Genomic DNA, 14625 nt, shown 5'->3' with positions numbered 1-14625 from the left:
TAAATGGCAGAGGAAAGCACGATGCTATGTTTAGGACATTTGTAGAAAATTAAATGCTTCTAAGTTTTGTCATTCCTATCCTTCTAAACAACCATTATTTACTTGAAGCTTATATTTCTCAGGTCCAGAATGTCAACCTTTTATTTCCACTTGAGCAAATGCCTCACTTAACAACAACTGGAACAGCTTCTGTGGGAAACAGCCTACTGGGGTAAAAGCTGGGCTCGTGCCGTTTAGCTTTAGACACTTCATTTACGTGCCTAAACTTAAATATATATTTATTTTTTTTTACTGCTGGTAGCTAGGTTCCCAGTGTGAATCACCCCATCAGGGCTTCTTTTTACTTTCATTGACACCGGAGGCAATGCAGTTAAATGGGCAAGTAATTTAGCTATCACGTTTAGGTACTTAAAGTTAGGCATGGCATGTACTCCCCAGCTGTGACTGTATTATACAACATCAGAGATGATGTTACATAAATGGCATTTTCTTTACATTTCATTCCATGAGCCTGAGAAATTGAAGACTAATAAATAATCTCATTAGTAAAAAGACTGAATCATAAATTATTTGGTTTGATACATACAAAAGTGATCTGTGTACATAAAATCATTGCATTTCCTAAAGAAGAAAAATTGGATTTATTAGTAAAGTAAGCACATTTTGTTTTATCTGTATTCTTAGGGGTGTTATTTAAAAATGAATGAGATGAATGTGAAAGATAATACATTACATAAAAATGTAATTTTCATATAATTATTTATAGCACATTAAAGAAGCAAGACAATCCACAGTCATTTTGAAACTGATAACCTCAGTCACACTCATTGTTTGCTGTTGAGGATCAAGAATCTCACCCTTTTCCAACTGCAGCGTGTTGCAGCAGCTTCGTTTAATCCCAGACCCTTGAAGCAGCTCCCTTCTGCCAATCCTCGCAGCCGCATTGCTGCTTTCCGTTCCCCATGTCACGGACAAGTACGTTTCAGCTCGCAGAAACTGCATGGGGGGAACACAGAAGGGAGAAAGGAAATAATTCCTTCGAAAGGCCTGGCAGAACAGAACATAAAGTATACAGCTATAGATGTAGATATAGACTCAAATTCTTTCTCGTATTTATTCTGCTGTTGATTCTTGTAAAATATATACGCAAATATGTTCTTAGCAAGTATTGAGCATAAAAAGGAGAGGGGGAAATGTAATCCCTGAAATGGTGTTCTGCAATGAAATTGGTGTCTGTAAAACAGGAGGTCATGCTACAAAAAAAAAAAAAAAAATCTCATTACCAGTAAGCCACCTGCTGAGATAGTGACTCCTCTCAGAGACTACTGTGTCTTTTAATATTGAATTCTCTACTCTGGAGCAAAGAAGGGAGAGAAAAAAAAGGAGAGGAAGATCCTCGATTTCATTAGATTTTGAATTTCCCCCTGGAGACGCCTATATATCTGCCTTGACAAGATCAGAGGCTTAGGGCATCACCTGGCTTCTTTCAATGCCATAAGCAGAACATTTAGGATTCAAAGCCTTAAGGAGACCCATGTAAACCATCGCAGACTGTAAAAGGAGCATGTACCTACATTTTTGTGCTATTGCTTCAAAAGCTAAGAATTCTTACATTTACACTGTTCATTCTCACGCTCAAATAACAAAATATACACTAAATAGAAAACTTTGGGTCAGATCCTGACTTTGTTTCAATTGCTGTAGCTCCATTATGAACAATCTGTTCTTTACGTTCAAAAACCATTTAAAGCTGCTGAATGGCAACAATTAGTTTCATTTGCAAAATCCAAAGAACCGTCCAGCAAGAAGATGAAAAATCCTACAATTATCTATATGATAAGCAAGTGCAGTAGATCTAATTCTCTGCAGTCTAAACCACAGTATTATCATTTACATAGATTAAAAATGAATGTTAAGTGGCTGAAAATGCCAATGGTCTGAACTGGTAAACTTTTACACCCAGCTTACAAAAGCCTTCAGTAACTGTGTACGGTGCAGGACAGCACAGTGTAAGACGAGTCATAATAGTACAATTGTTGATAATGTCATGATTACCTTTTTAATGATAACCCTATGCATGGTTTAACAGGCAATGTTTATTAAATATTTGATTTAAGGCAAAATGAAGCTTCTTCATGGGCATCTTGGACTAAGCAGAAATACTACAAATGGGGAGGTTTTATATATATATTTCCTTCTCAAATGGGATTTTGTATTGCATTGTTACTGTGATGTAGTACATGAAAAAATAAGTTGAAGTTTTCTGTAACGACACCTCAGAGTGCTGCTTTTTTTGAATGAGCATCATGTTTTCAAATGCATTCAAAACCACAGTCTAAGTAACCTGATTTTGTACAGAATTATCTAAATGTAGATCAGGAAAGTCATACATGAAAACACACTACATAGCATCTTCTGCTTAATCTACACTTTTTCATAGTAGATGGGAATTCTGCCACTGGATTCAATGAAAAAAAAATTACAAGATATGAAAAGTCCTATTTAAATGTTCTTTAGCCACAATGTTTTAAAATTCAACATGTAATTTTTGCTTTTTGAGAGCGAGCAAATGCTCAGCACCTTTTTGAAAAGGATGACCTCCAACGATACAACAAGAGGTTGTGGATGCCCCATCCCTGGAAGTGTTCAAGGCCAGGTTGGATGGGGCTTTGGGCAACCTGGTCTCGTGGAGGGTGTCCCTGCCCATGGCAGGGGGGTTGGAACTAGATGGGCTTTGAGGTCCCTTCCAACCCAAACCATTCTATGATTGTATGATTTCTATGATACTGAAAGGCCAGTCAGCTGTAAGTGCCAGTCACCCCGCAGACAACCCTGAGCTAGGTTTCAACCAGCTGGCTGAGACATCGCTACCTCGGTAGTCGTGAAAGAACTAAACAGCAGCAAAACCCAACCAAGACACCAAGAAAATACCTGGTCTTAGAGCCAACACAGAGCTCTGCGCTGCCATAGCCACACTGCTGCCACGGGAAGAGTTACCAAGATGAGCTGAAGTCATGCAGTAACTGCAATATGGACACAATCAAAACAGGTCACACAGAATTAATGTTGCACTGTGATGGTAAAAGGCAAACTTGTAAAGAACTGAACAAGAGAGAGAAAATATGAGGGATCGTGGTTAAAACTTAAAAAGCGATGCCACAGCACTCTAACTTTCATTATGCTAAAGATGATTATTAATGATCTGGCAGGCCAAGCAAGCAATGAGGTAGCAAAACATGAAAATGATGGAAAATAACTTAAATTAATCAGAACAAATAAACCAGGAATTTCAGAGACGGTCAGTGAAGTGAATCACGTCCTAACTGTTTGTTTGTGCTAAGTCTGGAATCAACCTAAATTTTTAGCATTTTCAGGCTGCGTTTTTGCACATATAGAAAGTCAAAATATGAACCGAAGAAGAGGAATGCACTGGGAAATCCCAAAAAATCATAAAATCTTAAAATTATTGTCTTATTGCACAAAAAGTAATTCTGGGTGTAAAAGTGGTAATTTTTGCCTATCACGCAAAGATAACTTATGAATTCAATTGTCTGCTTTAGCAAACTGGAAATACTGTAGTTTTGTGTGCATTTGTCCAACACCTAACACATCGGTTTGTGCTATAATTGAATTCTCCGGGCATTTCAACAATAAACTAAGAATTATTACCATCTATCATGTATTATACGATCTTCACGTTTTTATTTTTTTCTGAAATAACGAGTAGCAAGATAAAAATGGGCCTGGCTTGATTTAGATACTCCTTTTTATATATAAAATGTCATTATTTTGCCCTCCTTTCACCTCCTTGCTGTATCCATCTGCTTTCTCTCGGTGTTACGCTTAGGACACGCTAAATATGCTTAATTTCTGTATTGTAAACAGTCAGCGACAGAGCTTGCCGTGCATGACAGCAAACGTTCATGGACGTCTTTCCCTGAGAAGGGGCCTACCCGTTGGTCACATACTGTGCAACGCCTCCTGAAAGAGCCTCGATCTTTGCTCCTGCCGCAACAGCAACGACTACGATGACAGTGACAGCGGCGAGGGAAGGGCAACATCAGCTGGGTTTTATATTGAGGGGCAACACCAGCTGGGTTTTGTGTATCGAAGGGCTGAACGACGTCCTGCAAGTTATCAAAGCGTGGCTTGCGCTGCGAGGCGATGCCTCCGCCTGCGCGTGATGGCTACAGGTGGCTCCGCGGCAGGAGACGCGTGCCATCCACCCAGGCGCAGGCTGCGCTGCGAGGTGGCGTCCCCACGCACACGCGTGACGGTTCCGGACGGCTCGGCGCGTTGGATAAAACAAGCCGCCAACGGGGGCGCAGCCCACAAGGCAAGGCCACGTCCCCACGCGTGCATGATGCTTCGGACGACGCCGGGCACCGGGAGCGCCCGCGCAGCCCGCGGGCATTTTGCTCGAGTCACCGGGAGCGCCACCGAGGCCGCCCCGACCCCCGCGCGGGGTCGTGCCCCCGTTCTCCGCACTTACTTCCCACGGGATCCCGGCGCCCCGCTCCGCCCGCCCCGGGGCTTCCCCCCCCCCCGTCCCTTCCCGGTCCCTCCCCGGTCCCTCCCCGCCAACGCGACGTCTCGACCCGCCGCGCCCGCCGTCCCCCTCCCTCGCGCCCGCGGCGGCGGGCGGCCGCGCGCATGCTCGGGGCGCGGGGCGGCGCGTGCGCGGGGCGTGCGCGGGGCGGCGGTCTGCAGTGCGGGGCGGGCGGGCGGCGCGCGGGGCGGAGCGGGGGCGCGCGCGGCGGCGGCGGCACGGAGTGAGCTGCGGCGCGAGCGGCGGGCGGGCGCGCACCGAGCCGCCGTCCCTCCGGCCCCAGCACCCCGGCGGGACCCCGCGGCCCAGCGCCCTCCTCCGCACCGCGGACAGCTCTCGGCGCCCTCAGTAAGTGCGCCCCGGGTGCCGGCGCCGGGGATACCGCCGGGGCGGGGGGCGGCTCCGGGCTCGGCACCCGACCGCCGGGCGAGGTGCGGGCGGGAACCCTTCCCCGGGGTGCCGGCGGCGGAGCTGCCCGCCGGGCGGCGAGGTCGGGAGGGACGAAGGTGTCTCGGGCTGCCCCGCGCGTGGCTTTTCCTCCCGGGAAGGCGGCGGGGGTGCGTGCGAGCGCGGCGGGAGGGAGGCGCGGCGGGGGGCTGAGGCGGGGGCTGCCCGGGGCGGGGTGGGCAGCGCGGGGATCATCCTCGCCGGGAAAGTTGATGTGCGCGGTTGGTCTTCGCCGCTCCGTGTGCGGGAGTTGTCGTTACGCGGGCGAGGTGGAGGGAAATCGTGTCCGCAGCGATTTGCCGTGAACTGTTGCGAGATAAGAGACCGAACCCCCGCATCGATCCGGATATAAATACCGACAACATCGAAAGGAAGCATTGATCTGTCGCTTAATAATTTGCGCTTGGAAATGTTTTGGTGAAAGTGGAAGTCTTTGGCGTTCTTGTTCGTTTGAAAAAGAGATAGCGAAAAGGTCGTTATTTTTTTCCAGTAGGGGAAAACAAACAAAAAAAAAAGAGACCGTGCGAAACCGAAGAGCAAGAGCAGTCCTCGCAAGGTCATCACACCCACTGGGAAGGCAGAAGTGCTCCCGATCCTTGCGATCGCTTTATTGATATTCTTACTGCCTGTAAGAGATTATTTTTTTTTTTTACTTTACTATTTTATTTTACATAGCATGCGAGGTGTTTGCAGGGTAAACCTTGGGTTGGATTTGCAAGCGGGTGCGCTCGCCTCGCCCCTTCGGCGGGGTAGGTGCGGGGTGGAGGTGCCGCGCTCCTGCTATTTACTTGGGCATCAGTCGGAGTGAAAATGGAGGTGGGAGGAGATAACAAAAGCTGGTGTGCGATCCGAGTCATTTCCCACACGAAGGCGTGAGGAGGAGGAGGGAAAGGAGACGACGGGAGAGAGAATTTCATTTCCAGAGATCAAAACAAAAGGAGGAGCAGGTTGAGGCAGATCGTGAGCAGCCGTGGGGGAAAGCGAGGCGTTTTCCGCGCTGACCCGGGCGCAGAGGCTCCTGTGCGGGGGCCGGGGGCGTGCGCGGCCGCGGAGGGAGGGAACGCGGGAGGGAGGGAACGCGGGCGGGGGGGCGGCCTGGCCGGCGCAACTTTGCGCCCAAGAGCCGCTTCAAAATGAATGGTCCGCCCCCGGGGAGATGTGCTGTGTGTGCGGGGGCGAGGGGGAGGCATGCCTGCCGGTGCTCGGGGGGGGCTTCTTCTCCCTCCTCCTCCCAACCCCCCTGTGAAGCACTTTTTAGCCCCCGGCCTCCGCCGGGAGGGGCCGGATCCCGGTAGTGCGGTGCTGGGCACCGCGCTGCGGCGGGGACGCTTCCCCAGCGCACGGGGGTGCCGCGCCGGGACACGGGGGCTGTGCGCCGGGCGGGGCGGGCTGGGCTTCCCGCCGGCGGGGCTGCTGGAAGGGCCCCCCCGGGCGCTGCCTTCCCTCCCGCACAGCCCACTGCCCGTGCACCGCGCCTCCCACGCCCCCCTCGTTGCTCATTGCCCTCTGCCGCCGGGTCCCCCGGTGCAAGGCTTCCCTCCCCCCCCTCCCCCCGGGGGTTTTCCCGGCCCTCCGGAATCGCCCGCTCTCCCCACTGCCCCCACCGGGGCACCCCCTCCGCAGCCGCGCGGTCCCCTGCCTGCATGAAGCCACCTGCAAGGTCCCCCTACACCCCTTCCGCATCCTGTCCCCAACCCCATGAACCTTTCCTTGCTGGGGTGTCGTGTCCCCCCCTCTCCACAACTCTCCCCTTCCTTGCTCCGGCCCCCGACGTGGGGAGAAACTGTCAGAGACTGGGAGGGGAAAGGGGGCGGGGGGGGGCTGCAGTTGCATAAGATCAGCCCCTCCCCGCCCCTGGAGGAGCCCGTTCAGGGCTTTTCGGAGGTGGGACGGAGCTCTCCGCCTTCCTTGGGCAGGGAGGGGGAGCCCGAGCCCGAGCCCGGCCGTGCGGAGCCCTCGGGGCAGCCGGAGCCCCCGCCCGCTGCGGAGGTACCGCCGGCGGGAACCGCGCTCCCAAATCTCGCATCGCCCGAAAGAGTGCAGCAAGGCCGGGGGAGGGCGGCGGCGATTACCTGCACCACCAGGCTTTTCGGCTGAGAAAGAAACCGTGCAGATAACAGGGTAATTAAAGTACCTGCCCTTTTTCATTAAAATTGAAATGTGATTACTTGCACGCCAGAGCCTTGGCCAGTTAGTAAAAGGCCAAAATGTATGGATAAGTTCCACGTTCTTGTACAGAAGATGTTAACGTTACAGATGTGTTTAAGAGATACAGGTACTTCTCCCAACAATTCTGCTGGCAAAATATTTTTAGCAATATTTTGTAGCGAGTGTTTCTGTGGATAGGCATTCTCTTCCTTCATGTATTAGAAAGTTCAGCTCTCAGAGGTACCACCACCACCTCTTTATGAAGAAGAAAAAAATGCACATCTTTACTAACTGGAATATGGTACGAAAGAGAATCCTCACATTCAGAGAAAAATAAGTATGTGAGGGAGCTCAGTGTTTGTAGAATACATATTCACCAGCCCTTTCAGAAAACATGCTTACTAGTAGTTTGTTTCTATGACACATTTTCAGATTCATTAGTTTTCACTACTACCCTTTTTCTTGACAAAATGCCTTTTTTTTTTCTTTAAAGAACACAGTTCATTTAAGAACATCAATTTACTTGAAAGGTCTTCCAGTACAGTGTTAAAACAGCACTATCCATTTCAGGTTTGTGGACTGCGATCAATTTTAATTAAAACTTTAATTACATTTTGCTTCTCCATTCAAACAAAGCATAAAGTAGTCTGGTCTCATGCTGCTGTCAAGGAAAAATAAGGAAACATGTTGTTAATCTTCATTGTGTATTATTCCTGCCTTTTAATTAAGGACCGAATCCTTATCCTGTTGTGCTGAAAAGGAATTCAGCCACAAACTTTTATGACATGCAACTGCAATATTTAATCCGTTTTCTAGGTTGCCCTATCTTCTTGCCCCATACAAATGCATATCTGTACAGAGAATCACACCACTGATTTTTTGATGTGCCTGATGTTGTGGAACGTCCAGCTATTGACGGCACATCAGCTGTGTGTCATCGAGCGACATCTACTTCAGACTATCACAGCATTACGTAACCTCACAACCGCAAAGCAAATGCCAGAGATGTCCCCGCTGCTGCCGGTCCCGTTTTACAGTTCCCTGCGTGCACTCCCTCGGTGTAATGTACCAGCAGATTCATAGCTGATGTCACACTCTAGTACCAACCGGAAGAAACTTATGCTTTGTACAGAATGGTAAGGCAAAGTCTAACTATGGGATGAGAAGAGGTGGGGTAGGACAGGGCAGGACAGAGCAGAACAGAAGGCTGCAGATTCAGGTTGCAGAAGTCAGGCTGGCCATGTAGGATGGAAGCGATGCAATGAAGCTGGCTTTGGTGCTGTTCGGAAAAGGCGCCACACATGTCGCAGGGTGTGACATCCTGCTGACTGCAGCATGTCCAGGGACGCGCTGGGGATCCCGGCGTGCCTTCCAGCAGCGTCCCTCTCCAGGGCATGGGGAATAGGCTGCAGTACCGCGCTCCCGCAGCTCCGTTCCTTCTGCTCTTTTCAGTGTGTTGGGGTGGTGTAGCTCTCCTGACTTTTCTGTCTTTACTCTCAGTATAGCCGCAGGCAGGATTAAATGTAAGAACATAGGTTCTTTTTAACAAACACATGAATATGACGAACTTTGTTATGGGAGCTTCCAAAATTGTTTACTTCTCAAGCTGTTGTTCTGTTTTTCAATTTTGGAATTACAATTTTGTGTCTGGCTGCACTGTGCATTCCTGTGTTTTTTCTGTTATGTCTGTGCCTCACATTCGTACTTTAGGTATTCAGTTCTGTAGATTTTGCAGATTCCTGTGGATTTCCAGAAGTCTGTGTCACTCGGGCAGATAATGCTGGCTCATCCTCCAATTGTGAATTAAACAGCAATGTCGACTAATTGAAATTAGAGTTAGAAAACTTAAAATATGATAGGCAAATTTGGTTTTAAAGTACTTAGGACTGAAACACATAGCACTTAATATGAGAAACCGTGCTCGTTGTCTGTGATGTCAAACATTTTCAACACTGGTCTTCATCCCTTTGTTTTTACTGTATATTGTTTTGCCAGTGCGGATTGGGGCTAAATACCCTTTGTCGTTTGAGTGGTCTGAAAAGAAGCTAGTTTCAGAGTGGAATCCATTGCCAGTGGATTCTGCCCTTTAATTTTCTCTTACACTAATAGAGAAGAGCAATTTTGTGGTCTTCCTGCATTATTCCTCATTCCTAATTTTGACTGAGGTGTCACTGTAATGATCCTAGGCCATTTCATCTGTCTCCATTTTCTTGTGGGTCCACATTACCTGTGTTTGCATACCTTTTGCCATTCTATACGTCCTTTGTATTTTTCTTTCTTCCTTTGGAGTGTAATTTTTTTTTCCTCTGATCTTTGTGTGCTTTAATTGCATCTTTGGATGTCTTTTCTCTTTACCAATTATCTTCACTGCTTATTTCCCTTAATGCTTGGGAGAGATCGTGACTTACTCTATCGCTTCTCTACGTGGCATCGCTGAAAGCGTTGCCTGATACAAGAATACAGCACGAGTAGGGAAGGCTGTGAGCATATGTAGTGCTGTAAGATGTAAGGATCCAGATGGGCTCCCATCGCAGGGAGGCGCTTTCTGACCTCAGCTCCAACTCTTGTCTTTGTTCATAGAAAGAGAGAATCTTATCTTCCGAATTTTACGCTAGTGCTCTGAGAGTAATAGCTATAATCCTTTTCAAAGACAATGAAACAGATGATAAAAAGGATACTTGTTCATGGAATGCAAAATCTCTGGGTAGTGCTTCAAATCCATATTGCTTTTTAAGTCGTGATTTAAGTTGCTAAGAATAAATACGTATTTTTTCAATTTGTCTTTTAAACTTTATGTGGCCATTATCCACAGCGTCTCTGCTTTCAGGTGTGAATGTGACCCAAAGGACAATAGTACACATGTAGGGAATTAAGACAGATTAGTAGAGATGGTCTCATAGCTGAAAGTTGTAAAAAGTAAGTAGTTTCAAGGAGGCGGTTGAAGGAGAGGAAAAGATGGAAATCACTTGATACTCAATTTCACTGATGGGTTTATAAAAATATCAAGCTGGTTTTCTTTGTGATTATCCCCCTGAGGAGGGTAAGGAACAGAATATGTTTTGTAAAATAACTTGTGAAACCACAATTAAGTGAAATAAACAGTGTCCATTGGGAGCGAGATGACGAATGCATCTTTTGTTGACCTAAACACGATGTATTCTGAAATTCTGATATTAAGGACAAAAGAAGAAGTATTACAGACCTTATTGCAGATTTTCTTCCTGGAACAATCCCCATGAAGTGACATTTTCAATCCCAGACTGTACAAATTTAGCAGAATGTATTACAGCTTCCCCAATTTCACCATTCTGAAAGAGCAAGAGTTTGCTATGTTCTTGAGTTTGTCAACAACCTACGATTTTTGAAGTCATGAGAAGCTGTAATTTGAGGTAATCAAGTGAATCTTTTAAGATAATTATAATAAAATAATTTCCTACTAGGAGGATAAAGAATTTTAAAATCACTTTATTAGCACAACTATAGCACTGTATAGTTTACTAAATACCGGAAAGAATTGTTGTACCTATTTCTTGTTCACTGATTTAGATCTTCTCAAAGTTCATTGATGAAAAGACCTAAAAACTGAGATCCATCATGAGAAGACTTAGAAATGTTGTATTAACTCTTTTGTTTTGTTTTGTTTTAGTTTTGGTCCTACCAAGGTATTTTCATACCACAGTTAGGCATAAGAAAATAGTGGAATTTTGTTTAACTCACGATGAGTTGGATCAACCCAGTATAATGAGAACCAATGGGATTACCTTGGTTGTTCAAACTTTGATGAAGAATATACTGTCAGCACTGTACAAGTGAGAAGGTATACTCAAGAAGAAGACAAGCTGTGATGGTAATTTACAGAGCTTGTAGACTAATAAATACAAGGATCTAAACCTTTTGATGAAAATTACTTTAATTAGTTTTAACTTGTAGTTAAACAGAAAGTTGTGTTCTAGAGATGAAAACTTTCAGATTCATAAATGTTTAACTCTACAAGGGATAATAATGAGAATTTTAACCAGGTGTCTAGCAGAGTCCATAACATTTTACTCAGCGATACCTCTATCTAGTCTCCTGTTCATGAACCACATACATATTTTTTTTGGGAAAAAAAATATCAATTTTGATTTAAAGGCTATAGATAATGGAAAACTTATCACAGTTCTCCCTAAGACTTTCTAGTAGTTAATTATCCTTAGTGTTAAAACATACACCTTCTGTCTTGGTTCTGGACTTCATTACCAGTTCTTGAGCCAATCAATCGCTGCAGTAGTTGAAAGAATATTAATCTTAAATAGGTCAGCTGTTGAATCAAGTGTGTCTAAAGTGTCTATGACTTTGTGTAAAGTATCTATGACTTTATTTTAGTATCTGAAAATAAATTCACAAAGGCAGTATGTTACTGGAAATTATTTTTTTAAATAAAAGATTAGAGTTCCACTTAGTAGAAAGCATTTTTACTGAAAAGTAGATATTAAATAATTCGCTATAAGATGGAATTAAATGGCAGTGAGGAGAGCTGAGTAGTATCCTTTTTGTGGACTGCATTTGAGAATATCTGTGTATTTAATTAGACTTTATTCAGAATGGAGTCCTCTAAAATTAGAACACTTGTTTATAAAAGCTCTTAGAATACAGCGTATTTCTACGTACTCTTATCTACTATATTTAGAAATACAAAGTAACTGAAGACTCTTAGAGAATGACATTTGAGATATTAGTTTGAATTAAAATGTGAGGTTTTTTAATAGAAGTTGATATATATAGAAAAAAATAATTTTGAAAAGTTAGTAAAAATGGACACTTTTACAAGGCCTTAGCACTGCAAATAAATTCAGCTTACATAATGGATAACACTGCAAAAATTTATTTGTGTAAGTATTGCTAATATCCAGCACATATCCAGTCAATATGATGTTCTTTCATTACAACAGAATATATACTATACTTTTTTAAAGCTGTAATTTTTCATTTTAAACTTCCATTTTTTTCAAATGATACAAATGAGTACTGACATTCAGAAATGGTCTTGAAATATCTGTCTTGGATTGCATAAAAGGCTTTCAGTTTGAAAGTATGATAGCCTGAAAAGGAATTTTAGTTTGATACGTAAAACACCAGATCAATCTGGCGATTTCTGTAACCAGACTGATTTATACGAAAGGACTGTATCTTCAAATGCCCTCTAGTGAAGTTCGACCGGTATTTGTCACCTGTTGGGTTTTTTGGGGTTTGTTTTTTTGGTTTTGTTTCCTTTTTTTTTTTTTTTTAATCTGACTTGGATATGTTAATACTGTTGCATCTGATCACATCAACCACATTGTAAGGTCAAAGGATGCTCTGCTACGTGCTCCAGTGGGCTTGGCATCTGGTCCTTAGTATCCCTGCTGAATGAGAAAATTTAGAAGATTAGCATGCTTTTTGGCCTTGAAATCAGAATGTTAGATGTTTTACCTTGTTTAAACTTTTATATTATGCATCCTTAAATGAGAGTCAAAGAATCACAAACTGTTTTTCCCGTATAAGTAGATAAAATATGCCTGCTGCCTTCTGTCAATGAATTTCTAATGATACATCTGTATGACTGAAATGCCAGAGTGTTTAAGAGAAGTAGCTACCAAGGCTCCATTTTCCTCCTCAGGTATGGTAAGTAGATTACAAAGTAGCCTTTATCATTATTCATTAACAAGTTTTGTTTACAAAAGCTGTCTCTTGCTATAGTACATTGCACAAATGCTTAGCTGTTCAGTTTAATGGCTGTTCTTTATTTATTTTAATTCTTGTCTAGGGAGGGTTGGAAGGGGTTATGATTCTGCGTGTTTTTCTCAAGTGCTTGCAGCAAAGAGGCGCAACTGAAACACAGATCAATGATTATTATTAGTTTCTATGCGGTTTAAGAAGTGAACGTTACTCATCTGGGCTTCCCACTCTGTTATATGAGAATGTAATCCTGAAGTGTCAGCAGGTACTAACTCTGCCTCGTGTCTTATCTCATCCTTCAGCTTTTACTGATCCCTTTTTTCCTCCCTCTCTGGCTCTGCTTCCTCTCTTCTTTGATTCTGCTCCAACGGTCTCCTGTTGCCTAAGGGTCTCCTCTCCTTAACGATACCTGGCTGTGCATGTTTCACCACGGTGGATGCCTCCTTCATCTTGCATTTTATCTGTCGTTTTGTGTTTGTTTTTCAAGCTGTGAGCTTTATAAACCAAGGATCTGGCCTTTGTATATGTTCTAGGAAGTGCAGCTGTATGTATATTTACATTGCTATAAAGGTAAATATTTTTGTTAAAATTTTAACAACATATAGGAGATAATGTAAATACGACCTGTGCAGAAAGATAAGGTGCATGTTCAGGGATTTCGTGGAGTGACTTTGAACCAATCCATGTCTGATAGCAGCGGCTGAGTCCGTCTCCTGCAAAGCTAATTAGGATGCATGTATTCTGCAGTCACTAGGTTGTGAATGAAGTATGCTGACACACTCAAACTAGCCCTAAACCAAATATATGATGTACCTGCAGCAAGCCAGACACAGCAGTACAGCGCTTAGCATGGCTTATGTGCTCAGGTCTTCATCCTGCCCTTGAGCAGGTTTTGCAGCCCGCGCCACGTCCCGCTTTGCCCCGGTGGGGCTGTGCGCGGTGGCAGAGCCGGCGAGGAGATGGCTGGCTCAGGCACACGCGGCACTCCCGCTGCAGGGGCTGCGGTGTAGATACACCCGAGAACGTTCCAACAGCTGGGTTTGTATCCAGGTATCTCTAGACTGGTATTTTCAAAGAGAGTTCTGTCAGAAGTCTCAGTACAATGTGAACAGATGTTGAATACAGCTGTGTTCTTTCTGTGTCTGTCTGCTTTGTCTGTTGAATCACTCTCTTCAGTGCCCCAGCTCCCCGTATCTGAGCGCGAGGCCCAAGATGTAGCTTCTTGTAAATCTACACAGCCTATGTGTTTCTTTTTCTTTTTTTTTTTTTTTTTCTTCTGGGTTGTGTACTGTCATGGTAGGAAGATGTAATATAGGAGACTGAAAATGTTACAATATCTTAGCATAACATACTCTGCATTCTTTATTTCTACATACTGTTCTCAACAGTCCTCCTATCAGTACGTACGTATCACTTAATGCCATAGCATCTGCGTTGTTAGCCCAACACAATCTATTAACGCAAGTTCTTCGGTCACAAAGCAGTTTGCTTTCTTTAGACGAGAATGAGGAAGAGAACTGTTTGCTAGTTAATTGCTATTACTTGTGAGATACATTACTTTAGATTAGTACCTCCTTCAAATATTTTTCACTGAATGTGGATTTTTTTCATAATATGCGACTATAAATAAATGAGAAACAATTTAACAATGTTCTGAATTGTGTATGAGAAATCCACGGTAAATATAAAATAATAAAATAATTTGTATTTCAGTATCAAACAGTCTTTTGTATTGCTGTTTTAATGTTGGTGAAATACAGATAGTCAATTTAAAATAAAAAAAA

General features: G+C 44.3%; 1 protein-coding gene across 3 annotated transcripts in view; it reads left to right on the top strand.

The window, feature by feature from the left end:
• The first annotated feature begins 4707 nt into the window (after window positions 1-4707).
• The window catches only part of VSNL1 (visinin like 1), a 95098-nt gene continuing 85180 nt past the window's right edge, over window positions 4708-14625 (top strand). The window contains exons 1-2 of one of the 3 annotated variants that reach the window (XM_054819105.1): window positions 4708-4897; window positions 5487-5624. The gene's annotated coding sequence lies outside the window, so the exon portion shown is untranslated. Of the gene's footprint in view, window positions 4898-5486; window positions 5625-5916; window positions 5944-6912; window positions 7118-14625 lie in introns of those variants that run through there. The other 2 variants (XM_054819106.1, XM_054819104.1) reach the window with 2 other exon arrangements.

The sequence above is a fragment of the Grus americana genome, chromosome 3, assembly GCF_028858705.1.
Source record: "Grus americana isolate bGruAme1 chromosome 3, bGruAme1.mat, whole genome shotgun sequence".
Lineage (NCBI taxonomy): Eukaryota > Metazoa > Chordata > Aves > Gruiformes > Gruidae > Grus > Grus americana.
This window is presented reverse-complemented; position numbering and strand designations above follow the sequence as displayed.